General features: G+C 41.5%; 1 protein-coding gene across 1 annotated transcript in view; it reads left to right on the top strand.

Annotated features, from left to right (window-relative positions):
- The window catches only part of LOC115111937 (protein prenyltransferase alpha subunit repeat-containing protein 1-like), a 71,349-nt gene that overhangs the window by 24,871 nt on the left and 33,457 nt on the right, over nucleotides 1-13,021 (top strand). The window lies entirely within an intron of this gene.

Genomic DNA, 13,021 nt, shown 5'->3' with positions numbered 1-13,021 from the left:
CCTAATTTGCCAGAATTTTACGTAATTATGACATAACATTGAAGGTTGTGCAATATAACAGGAATATTTAGACTAATGGATGCCACCCCTACGGTTCTGTATTTCACTGAAAGAATAAAGGTCTTGTTTTCGAGATGATAGTTTCCAGATTCTACCATATTAATGACCTAAGGCTCGTATTTTGGTGTGTTATTATGTTACAACTAAGTCTATGATTTGATAGAGCAGTCTGACTGAGCGGTGGTAGGCAGCAGCAGGCTCGTAAGTATTCATTCAAACAGCACTTTCGTGCGTTTTGCCAGCAGCTCTTCGTTGTGCGTCAAGCATTGCGCTGTTTGTGACTTCAAGCCTATCAACTCCCGAGATTAGGCTCGTGTAACCGATGTGAAATGGCTAACTAGTTAGCGGGGTGCACGCTAATAGCGTTTCAAACGTCACTCGCTCTGAGACTTGGAGTAGTTGTTCCCCTTGCTCTGCATGGCTAACGCTGCTTCGAGGGTGGCTGTTGTCGTTGTGTTCCTGGTTCGAGCCCAGGGAGGAGCGAGGAGAGGGATGGAAGCTATACTGTTACACTGGCAATATGAAAGTGCCTATAAGAACATCCAATTGTCAAAGGTTAATGAAATACAAATGGTATAGAGAGAAATAGTCCTATAATAACTAGAACCTAAAACTTCTTACCTGGGAATATTGAAGACTCATGTTAAAAGGAACCACCAGCTTTCATATGTTGTCATGTTCTGAACAAGGAACTTAAACGTTAGCTTTCTTACATGGCACATATTGCACTTTTACTTTCTTCTCCAACACATTGTTTTTGCATTATTTAAACCAAATTGAACATGTTTCATAATTTATTTGAGGCTAAATTGATTTTATTGATGTATTATATTAAGTTAAAATAAGTGTTCATTCAGTATTGTTGTAATTGTCATTATTACAAATAAATAAATAGAAATTGCCGATTTAGTCGGTATCGGCTTTTGTTTACATTTACATTACATTTAAGTCATTTAGCAGACGCTCTTATCCAGAGCGACTTACAAATTGGTGCATTCACCTTATGACATCCAGTGGAACAGTAGTGCATCTAAATCTTTTAAGGGGGGGGTGAGAGGGATTACTTTATCCTATCCTAGGTATTCCTTAAAGAGGTGGGGTTTCAGGTGTCTCCGGAAGGTGGTGATTGACTCCGCTGTCCTGGCGTCGTGAGGGAGTTTGTTCCACCATTGGGGGGCCAGAGCAGCGAACAGTTTTGACTGGGCTGAGCGGGAACTGTACTTCCTCAGTGGTAGGGAGGCGAGCAGGCCAGAGGTGGATGAACGCAGTGCCCTTGTTTGGGTGTAGGGCCTGATCAGAGCCTGGAGGTACTGAGGTGCCGTTCCCCTCACAGCTCCGTAGGCAAGCACCATGGTCTTGTAGCGGATGCGAGCTTCAACTGGAAGCCAGTGGAGAGAGCGGAGGAGCGGGGTGACGTGAGAGAACTTGGGAAGGTTGAACACCAGACGGGCTGCGGCGTTCTGGATGAGTTGTAGGGGTTTAATGGCACAGGCAGGGAGCCCAGCCAACAGCGAGTTGCAGTAATCCAGACGGGAGATGACGAGTGCCTGGATTAGGACCTGCGCCGCTTCCTGTGTGAGGCAGGGTCGTACTCTGCGGATGTTGTTTGTCCTCCAATAATTGGTATCGGTATCGGCGTTGAAAAATCATAATCGGTCGACCTCTAATACAAGGCATATTGACATTTGAGAGAGACATAAAGCGAGGCATAAAGCAATCACAGGTGTTGTTTGGGAGAGCTTGCTAAGACAACAACAGCTAATCAGCTAAGACAACAACAACAACAGGTAAAATGGCGATGAGTGAGCAGAGATGTTGGGTTAACTACACACAGGGCCTGATTTCGCGGCTAGGGCCAACAGATAAACAAATATAAACAAAATCGAGTACCGTGATTATTGAACATTCCAGCAGGCATCAGCTATGTAGCCAAGTGATCATAGAGTCCAGTGAACAGCAATAGATGGAGCAGGGAAGCCGCGGGGTAGTCTTTACTATGCTAGCATGTGGGAGACACAGCGTTTAAAGTTAGCAGGCCTGGGCAAGTGGAAGCGTCTGCTCCGACGTCCGGTAAAGGCCGGGTTGAAGGCACAGCGGATGGAGTTTCGTCACCAGACCAGTTGTGGTGGTATGGCGGGGCGCCTTGTCGACAAAGGGTCCAAGCCAGATGGCGAAAGAGGTATTGTAGTTGTAGTAATTTCGTTTGCCAGCCGGGAGATGCTCCTGGCTCGCGGGTAACTGGTGCTAGCTTCGGGGCAAGGGCATTAGCCTCTATAGCCACTTGGTAGCTAGCAGCGATGATCCAATGCAAAGGTCCAGGGAACCGGATTCTAGCCGTGTATGGGAGAGTGCGCCAGGAGGTGGGGCTGGGTCACTCATTGGCAGCTAGCTAGCTGTGATGATCAGGAGTAATGGTCCAGGGTTTACAGCAGGAGTCCGGTGTTGTAGTGGAGAAAACAGTCCAATACTGGTAGGCTGGCAAGTATTATCCAGGCTAACAAAAGGGCAGGTACCTGTGCAGAAGGTAATGGCCTCTAGCAGTGGCTAACAATGGCTAAATCTGGGGTCCAACCCATTAGATACTCTATAGGCATTCAATTGAAAACCACCCACATCAAAAAATCCCACTTCCTGGATGGATCTTCCTCAGGTTTTTGCCTGCCATATCAGTTATGTTATACTCACAGACATTATTTTAACAGTTATGGAAACTTTTGAGTGTTTTCTATCCAAATCTACCAATTATATGCATATCCTAGCTTCTGGCCTTTCCAAATACTGCCCCCTGTCACTAAAAAGGTAACAAAAAGCAGCGCAAACTAGAATGCTATTTGGCCCTAAACAGAGAGTACACATTGGCAGAATCCCTGACCTCTGTGACTGACCCAAAATTAAGGAAAGCTTTACCGTAGGCAGACCTTGCTCTCAAGAGAAGACCGGATATGTGCACAGTGCTCACAAAATGAGGTGGAAATTGAGCTGCACTTCCCAATGTATGACCATATTAGAGAGATATATGTCCCTCGGATTACACAGACTCACAAGGAATTTGAAAACATATTCAATTTTGATGAACTCCAATATCTAAAATACCACAGTTTGCAATCACTGCAGCAAGATTTGTGACCTTTTGCCACAAGAAAAGGGCAACCGGTGAAGAAAAAACACGATTGTTAACACAACCCATATTTCTGTTTGTTTATTTTCCTTTGTACTTTAACTATTGTTGCAACACTGTATGGAGACATAAAATTACATTTGACATTACTTTATTCTTTTGCAACTTTTGTGAGTGTAATGTTTACTTCATTTTTTAGAGAGAGAGACTTGTGAACCCTTTGAGAGAGAGAGACACTTGTGGACCCTTTGAGAGAGAGAGAGAGAGAGAGACTTTGGGGTGGGATCTGGAGTTCTGCTTAATTTGACCAGATCTTCATCTAAGTCAAAACAATAGACAAACACAGTCGGCTTAAACTAATAACACACAAACAATTATACGTTTTCATGTCTTTATTGAACACACCGTGTAAACATTCACAGTGCAGAGTGGGTAAAGTATGTGAACCCTTGGATTAATAACTGGTTGACCCTCCTTTGGAAGCAATAACCTCAACCAAACGTTTTTGGTTGAGGTTCAGACCTGCACAACGATCAGGAGGAATTTTGGACCGTTCCTTTTTACAAAACTGTTTCAGTTCCACAACATTCTTGGGATGTCTGGGGTGAACCCCTCTCTTGAGGTCATGCCACTGCATCTCAATTGGGTTGACAGGACTCTGACTGGTCCACTCAAGAAGCTGTATTTGTTTCTGTTGAAGCCATTCTGTTGTTGATTTACTTCAGTGTTTTGGGTCGTTGTCCTGTTGCATCACCAAACTTCTGTTGACCTTCAATTGGCTGACAGGTAGTCTTACATTCTCCTGCAAAAAGTATTGATAAACTTGGGAATTAATTTTTCCAACGATGATAGCAAGCTGTCCAGGCCCTGAGGCAGCAAAGCAGACCCAAACCATGATGCTCCCTCCACCATACTTTACAGTTGGGATGAGGTTTTGATGTTGGTGTGCTGTGCTGTGCCTTTTTTTCTCCACACAGTCTTGTGTGTTCTTTAGTTTAACTTTAGTTTAATCTGTCCACAGAATATTTTGGAACATCCAGGTGCTCTTTTGCGAACTTCATATTTTTTTTGGGACAGCAGTGGCTTCTTCCGTGGTATCCTCCCATGAACACCATTCTTGTTTAGTGTTTTACGTGTCATAGTCTCGTCAACAGAGATGTTCGCATGTTCCAGAGATTTCTGTAAGTCTTTAGCTAACACTAGGATTCTTCTTAACCTCATTGAGCATTCTGCACTTTGCTCTTGCATTCATCTTTGTAGGACGGCCTCCTAGGGAGAGTAGCAACAGTGCTGAACTTTCTCCATTCATAGACAAGTTGTCTTACCATGGACTGATGAACATCAACTCATTGATTGGACTCCAGGTAAACTGACTCCTGACTCCAATTAGCTTTTGGAGAAGTCATTAGCCTATGGGGTTCACATACTTTTTCCAACCTACACTGTGAATTTTTAAATTATGTATTTAATATAGACAAGAAAAATACAATAATTTGTGTGTTATTAGTTTAAGCACACTGTGTTTGTCAATTCTTGTGAATTAGATGAAGGTGAGGTCAAATGTTATGACCAATTTCTGCAGAAATCCAGGTAATTCCAAAGGGTTAGATAGATGGATAGATTATTGCATTTTGTGCTTGTCTACCGGAGAGTGGAGGATCTATTTGGGGATTCCAGAGGCAGTTTGTTTATATCCTGTAGCATGTGAATAGGGATTATTATGTCACACTGAGACATGGTCACAGTGAATGGTGGTTCTACAGCCTTTAAAGTTCAAATTATATTTATTTTTGTCACCGGCCTACACACAATACTCCATAAGTGGAATGATGTTTTTCATTATTTTTTAAAACAAATTAATTAAAGATGAAAAGCTGAAATGTCTTCAGTCACTAAGTGTTCAACCCCTTTGTTATGGCAAGCCTAAATAGGTCCAGGAGTAAAAATGTCACATAAGTTGCATGGACTCGCTGTGTGCAATCGTTGTGTTTAACATGCTTTTTGAATGACTACCTCATCACTGTGCCCCACACATACAATTATCTATAAGGTCCCTCAGTTGATCAGTGCCTCGCAAAGAAGGGCACCTGTTGGTAGTTGGGTAACAAATTACAAAAAAACAGACATGTAATATCCCTTTGAGCACGTGTCAAACTCATTCCACAGAGAGCCACGGGTCTGTTTATTTTTGCTCCACCCTTGTACTTGATTGATGAAATAAGGTAACAACATTGTAGTTACTCCAGAATACTAACCTATAATTGACAGAGAGAAAAGGAAGCCTGTACAGAATAAAAAATATTCCAAAACATGCATCTAAAGGCACTAAAGTAGTACTGCAAAAATGCTATGATGAAACTGGCCACAGAAAAGGAAAACCCAGAGTTACCTCTGCTGCAGAGGATAAGTTCATTAGAGTTACCAACCGGAAATTGCAGCCCAAATAAATGCAGTAACATCGTAACATCAATTGTTCAGAGGAGACTGCGTGAGTCAGGCCTTCATGGTCGAATTGTTGCAACGAAACCACTACGAAAGGACACAAATGAGAAGAAGAGACTTGCTTGGGCCAAGAAACACAAACAATGGACATTAGACATTAGATTTTTGTTTCCAACCGCCGTGTCTTTGTGAGACGCAGAGTATTTTGTATTTATTATGGATCCCCATTAGCTGCTGCCTTGGCAGGGCTCTGGCAAAATTAAGCCTGTTATACAATTTTAAAAACATTAACAGTACATTTATTACAGAATTCACAACACAATGTGTGCCCTCAGGCCCATACTCCACTACCACATATCTACAATGCAAAATCCATGTGTATGTGTGTGCATAGTGCGTATGTTATGGTGTGTGTGTGTGCGTGCGTGTGCCTGTGTCTGTGCCTATGTTTGTGTTACTTCACAGTCTCCGCTGTTCCATAATGGGTATTTTACCTGCTTTTTAATTCTGTGTGGAATAGAGTTCCATGTAGTCATGGCTCTATGTAGTACTGTGCGCCTCCCATAGTCTGTTTTGGACTTGGGGACTGTGAAGAGACCTCTGGTGGCATGTCTTGTATGCATGGGTGTCCGAGCTTTGTGCTAGTATTTTAAACAGATAGCTTGGTACCTTCAGCTTGTCAACGCCTCTTACGAAAACAAGTAATGAGGAAGTCAATCTCTCTTCCACTTTGAGCCATGAGAGATTGACATGCATATCATTAATGTTAGCTCTCCGTATACTTTTATGGACCAGCCGTGCTGCCCTGTTCTGAGCCACCAGCAATTTTCCCAAGTCCGTCTTTGTGAACAGTAGTCCAGGTGCAAAAAAAACAGGGCCTGTAGGACCTGTCTTGTTGATAGTGTTGTTAACTTCTTTGGGGTATCCCCCCTTCTTCTCAATTTCCGGCCAAAGACATACCCTAATCTAACTGCCTGTAGCTCAGGCTCAGGCAAGGATATGCATATTCTTGGTATAATTTGAAAGGAAACACTCTGAATTTTGTGGAAAAGTTAATTGAATGTAGGAGAATATAACACAATAGATCTGGTAGAAGAAAATACAAGGAAATAAACACAAGTTTTCTGTTTTTTATTGTTGCTGCATCATCTTTCAAATGACCAAGAACAGCCAAACATACAGATAGGATGCAGGGGATGAAGAACATAAGATGGCAACAATAGCTGAGCAAAGTTTTAGACAGATAACTTAAAAAATGAGCGAGCTACATGACATTGAGCATGAAGTCACCCAGGTGTCCCAAACAAATGTACCCAAGTGGCCGAATTGGTACAGTGATACATTTTGAAGGAAATAACTATATACAAAATACATAAATGCTATTCTAACACACCCCCCAAAAAAATATATACAAAAAATATTTAAAAAATAATAATAATAATTAAACATACACAAATAACAAGGGTAACTCTTTACACATTTTCTATTTACAATATTGGGAAGACCCTCAGTCCTCTACACAATATTGTGCTGCTGGTGCCATGGCCCATAGCAGTCTCTTTCTGCTGTAAAGCAGAGGCTTACTGAACAGGTGGTGCAGGTGAGGGGGCATTTCCTGTGACAACGGGCACAACAACGTCTCCCTACTGTGCCCTTTTTGCCCTGAGGCACATTCATGCCTGCAGAGATGAATCTGGGCAGGTGAACACCACTGGTTGGAGCAGAAGGGACAGAGGTGGAGGGGACAGAAGGTGCTGCAGTGGACTTGCTGTAGCTAGCAAGCTCCTGGATGAGCAGCTTCCTGAAGGCTAGCTGTGAGATGGGGGGCTGTCCACAGCTCTTGGCCATTTCCTTCTGGAAGATGAAGGCATTCACCACAGCAATGTCAATGAAATGATAGAAAAATGTCTTGTACCATTTAATGGTCTTGTGGACAACATTGTAGTATCCTATCTGTGCATCTGATAGGTCCACACCTCTCATGCCCTTGTTATAGTCCTTCACAACAGCTGGAATGGGGAATTATTTTTGTGATCCATCCCCTTGCTACCGTCCTTCACGCGCCTGATGACGTGATTGCCACTGAAGGACTTGTGGATAGTTGTGCACATGACCACCTCTCTGGCATCCATCCACTTTACAAAGAGCAGGCCATCTTCACGAATCCATCGCATGGTACCCCGCTCAACCCGCTTAGGCATGTCGTTAACCTTTGTTTTTGGAAAGTCCACTCTGTTGGTCCAAATGGTGCCACAAGCCCACACATCCCGCTTCCTCAGCTCTGTAAACAGGGTAGGGCTTTTGTAGAAGTTGTCCACAAGCAGTTTGTAGCCCTTCCCCAGCAGTTGAAAATCCAATAACTCCATAACGGAATCATAACTCAGTCCATTACCGGTAGCAAAACTGTTTTTCCAAACTGTTAAACCAAAATATTGCAAGTGTAGGCACACACAGAATCAGCCAAAACAAACCGTTTGTAACCCCATTTGGTTGGTTTGTTACGCATGTATTGTTTGAGGCTGATTCTGGCCTTTGAGGCTACCATCCCCTCATCGATGGACAGGTTCTGGGCAGGCTGAAAATAGGTATTGCAGGCCTCAACGATATTGGGCTAGAGAGGTTTGATTTTGCAGAGCCTATCAAACCTTGGTGTGCCTCTTGTCATTCTCCCCATCAACTTCTGTGTCACTGATGTGAAGCGTCACTGATAGTCAGAAACCGTTTACAAGACATGACAACTTCACCAGCCCCATGTAAAGGACCATTGAAAAGTAGCAGAAAAGGTCTGACATGGAAATGGTCTTCCATGCCTCTTTCTTTCCTGCCTGCTTCTTAGCCCCGTACTCATTGGTGTTCGACACCAGGGAATCAACAACTGACGAGTTGAAAAACAATTAAAAGTTGAAGGGGGCTGTACTTTGCAGTCATGCCTAGTTGAGGTCCTGGCTGCCTTTTGGGTCTAAAAACTGGTGGATTTGGTTCCACATCATCTTCTAACACAAAGTGCCAACGACTGGCCCTCTGTCTGCAGGTTTCTCTCTTCCCCACCTCCTCTTCTTTGTCACTGACTTCACACCTCTAGATGGCCAGGTAGGTGTGGAGCCGGAGACAGCGGGGGTCCGGCTGGATGAACCAGCTTCAGAGGGAGATTGACACCTAGACATTGCCGGCTCATAATCAGAATCACTGCCACTGTGAAAGATTTATTTTAAATCAGTAACAATACTTTCACGTATGAGCCCTGTATCAACACGTAAAATAAACAGATATATATATAGAGTACAGGGAACATAATCACTATGGTGAAGTGCTGTTCCATTCCATGTTTGTCAAATAAATTAAAAATATATATATAACACACACACACACACAGTATAGCCAATGTGTACACATTTCATTACTGATTATATTTTTATATATTGCAAATAAAATAAGAAAATATATTTAAAAAAACTCAAATGAATAATATTTTATATTATTAATTTCAAACAACAACATTCGCATTAGAACTTACCAGTCCAGCATGGCATCCTCGCCGTGCAGAAACATGTCTTCTGCCTGGGAGTCAAAACTAGCTTTCCTGAAAGATTCATCTTCCTGAAGCAACTCGGTCTCGCTTTCTCTATCAATATCCTCTATCATTTGGGTTAAATCTGTATACCTAGACTGTCTTTTAGCTTTTCCTGATTTATTCGCCAATATTTAAATATATAAACTTGCTGAAAATGCTATTGACTATGTACTGCTATGCGTAACACTCGTGGCTCCGTCAAGTAGGATTTGCAATGGCGGATTAACCTCTTTTACGCCAGAGTTTACGACAAAGGCTGGTCTTCGAACGTATAACCATTACATATTGCCGTTTACCTCAGCTCATTGGCTATCTTCCAAGCTAGATTTCAAGATGATCATTGGGCCAAAATACAGTCAATCAGCGATAGACCGGTCCTACCATTGGTGCGCAATGAGGTCATTGATTGGTGTCTTCAAATCGGTTTGTTTCGGTCAATACGTCCCGGGAAAAGAACCATCAAGTATGGTTGTGTTAGTAACAACCAGAGGATTGCAATGAAATCAACCATGACTGGATAAACGTTTGTTTTGTGTGTGTAATTAACACGAACGCTTCGTCCAAAGTTGAATGAGACGGAAATCACAAAGCAAGCGCTTTACAAATGTTTTGTGTTCGGCTATAAAAATGAATGTTATCAAACAAAACAAACATTCACTGTGTAGTTAAGACACTTGGCATTGCCACCAGAGGAAGATCTTCAAAGGTAAGACATTTATTTTATTGTTATTTCTGACTTTCGTGACGCTAATGCTTGGTTGGAAAATGCTAGTAATACTTGTGTGTGCGGGGCGCTGTCCTCAGAAAATCACATGGTTTGCTTTCACAGTAAAGCCTTTTTGAAATCTGACACAGCGGCTGGATTAATAAGACGTTCATCTTTTAAATGGTGTAAGATACATGTATTTACAAGAATGTTTAATATAACGAATGGTGTATTTAGAATGTTAGCACTCTGCAGTTTCACCGGATGTTGGCCTGGTGGGACGTTAGCGTCTCACCTACCCTAGAGAGGTTAAGAAGGCAGAGTAGCGCTTTATTATGGGCAGACTTCTCCCCATCTTAGCTACTGTTGTATCAATATCTTTTGACCATGACCGTTTACAATCCAGGGTAACTCCAAGCAGTTTATTCACCTCAACTTTCTCAATTTCCACATTATTCATTACGAGATGTAGTTGAGGTTTAGGGTTTAGTGAATGATTTGTCCCAAATATAATGCTTTTAGTTTTTGAAATATTTAAGACTAACTTATTCCTTGCTACCCATTCTGAAACGAACTGCAGCTCTTTGTGTTGCAGTCATTTAAGTCACTGTAGTAGCTGACGTGTATAGTGTTGAGTCAGCCACATACATAGACACACTGGCCTTACTCAAAGTCAGTGGCATGTTGTTAGTAAAGATTGAAAAAAGCAAGGGGCCTAAACAGCTACCCTGGATAATTCCTGCTTCTACCTGCATTATGTTGAAGAGGTTTCCATTAAATAACACCCTCTATGTTCTGTTAGACAAGTAACTATTTTTCCACATTATAGCAGGGGGTGTAAAGCCATAACCCATATGTTTTTCCAGCAGCAGACTATGATCGATAATGTCAAAAGCTGCACTGAAGTCTAACAAGACAGCCCCCACAATAATGTTATCATCCATTTCTCTCAGCCAATCATCAGTCATTTGTGTAAGTGCCGTGCTTGTTGAGTGTCCTTCCCTATATGCGTGCTGAAAGTCTGTTGTCAATTTGTTTACTGTGAAATAACATTGTATCTGGTCAAACACATTTTTTCCCTGGTAACAGGCTGATTGGTTGGCTATTTGAGCCAGTAAAGGTGGCTTTTACTATTCTTTGGTAGTAGAATGACTAGCTTCCCTCCAGGCCTGAGGGCAAAAGGGAGTGGCAATTATCGTCCGCTATTATCCTCAGTAATTTTCAAACCAGATTGTCAGACCCCGTGGCTTGTCATTGTTGATAGACAACAATCATTTCCCCACCTCTTCCACACGGACTTTACGGAATTCAATAGTACAATTCTTGTCTTTCATAATTTGGTCAGATATATTTGGATGTGTAGTGTCAGCGTTTGTTGCTGGCATGTCATCCCTAAGTTTGCTTATCTTTCCAATGAAAAAGTAATTCAAGTAGTTGGCAATATCAGTGGGTTTTGTGATAAATGAGCCATCTGATTCAATGAATGATGGAGCTGAGTTGTCTTTACTCCAAAAAATGTAATTTAAGGTGCTCCTAGGCTTTTTACTATCATTCTTTATATAATTTGTCTTTGCTTCATAGTATAGTTTATTTTTATTTAGCTTAGTCACATGATTTCTTAATTTGCAGTACGTTTGCCAATCATTTGGCCTTATTTGCCATACATTTTGCCTCATCCCTCCAACCATACAATTTTTCAATTCCTCATCAATCCAAGGGGATTGAACAGTTTTTACAGTAATTTTCTTAATGGGTGTGTGCTTATTAGTAACTGGAATTAGCAATTTCATAAATGTGTCCAGTGCAGCATCTGGTTGCTCCTTATTACACACCACAGACCAGCAAATGTTCTTTACTTCATCAACATATGAAACACTACAAAACTTATTGTGTGACCTCTTATACACTATATTAGGTCCAGCCTTTGGATCTTTGGTTTTCCTTGATATGGCTATTATATTGTGATCACTACATCCTATGGATTTTGATACTGCTTTAAAGCACATTTCTGCAGCATTAGTTAAGATGTGATCAATACATGTTGATGATTTCATTCCTGTTCCTTGAGTAGGTAAATCCAAAATAGGTGACCTACGTTTTGAATCCAAAATAGGTGACCTACGTGATTCGTGTAGATCGGATGAGAAAAGTTTGAGTGGGGGCGGGGGGTGATGCACGTTTGGAGCAATACTGGCTGTATCCAAGGCTCAGCCAATCATACACAAAAACAACAGAATGCAGCACGCGACTAAAGAGAGAAGAGACTACCAACTTGCTAGTTACAGCATCAGCGCACGCTTTGGAAAGAGTGGAAAAGTGGAAAAGCAGTTTGCCAGTTACAGCAGCAGCACGTCCCCTGACGAGAACGAAGAGGTAGTTTAGAAGTCTGACGACGGAGGTGAAGAGGTGTACTTCATGAGCTGATCAAATTATTTAGTTTATGGTGTGAAAATTTGCTGGCTAACAAAGTCAGACAGCTAGCTTTAGCTAGTTAAAGTTACAACATCAGATGAGCTAACGTTAGATATAGTATTAACTGGTATACGACTCTTAACGTTCCTCAAGCTATAACATTGTTAGTTGCTCACTGGACCCTGATGGAAATCTGAGTGAAATATTAACTCGATAGCTAGCTAACGACCTTACTACTATCTATGAATTGTTAGATTACTTGTTAGATATTACTGCACTGTTGGAACTAAAAGCACAAGCATTTCTCTACACTCGCAATAATGTCTGCTAACCATGTCCATATGACCAATAAAATTCGATTTTATGTTTTCCCTCTAGTTTTCAGAATGAAAGAATTAGGTTAAGATACGGCATTGTTTGTTTAACAAGTGGATTCAGGGATTAAGTGTAGCTGGAGCTGGGCCTGGTTTAAGCTGGATGTCACTATAGAGTAGAGGTCGACCGATTATGATTTTTCAATGCCGATACCGATTATTGGAGGACCAAAAAAAGCCGATACCGATTAATCGACCGATTTTGTTTTATTTATTTGTAATAATGGCAATTACAGCAATACTGAATTAACACTTATTTGAACTTAATATAATACATCAATAAAAATAAATGTAGCCTCAATAAATAATGAAACATGTTAAATTTGGTTTAAATAATG

The sequence above is a fragment of the Oncorhynchus nerka genome, linkage group LG27 (assembly GCF_034236695.1).
Source record: "Oncorhynchus nerka isolate Pitt River linkage group LG27, Oner_Uvic_2.0, whole genome shotgun sequence".
Classification (NCBI taxonomy): domain Eukaryota; kingdom Metazoa; phylum Chordata; class Actinopteri; order Salmoniformes; family Salmonidae; genus Oncorhynchus; species Oncorhynchus nerka.
The sequence above is the reverse complement of the archived record's forward strand: the minus strand, read 5'-3'. Positions and strand labels throughout refer to the sequence as shown.